We start from the raw sequence: 289 nt of genomic DNA on the forward strand, positions 1-289 counted from the left end.
GGACCGGGCGAAGAGCTCGCAGAGGGAGGGCGGAGCCTCTATTGTGCAGGCCTCGGAGGTGCAGCCAGTGACAGCGGAGGGGGAGGAGGAAAGGGAGGGAGGGGAGGAGGGAGGAGGACCCAGAAGCCCGGTGCCCTGACTCGCCCTGGGGCTCCGGCCTTCGCCCCGGGGGTGGGGTGGCGTCGGAAGGGGGCCCTTTCCTTCATCTGACCGCAAATGAAGAAGGGAGAGAAATGACCGCGAGCCGGCTCTCTAGCGGGGGCCCCGGCACCCACTGTGGAGAGAGGGG

The sequence above is a fragment of the Myotis brandtii genome, unplaced genomic scaffold, assembly GCF_000412655.1.
Source record: "Myotis brandtii unplaced genomic scaffold, ASM41265v1 scaffold64, whole genome shotgun sequence".
NCBI classification, from domain to species: Eukaryota; Metazoa; Chordata; class Mammalia; order Chiroptera; family Vespertilionidae; genus Myotis; species Myotis brandtii.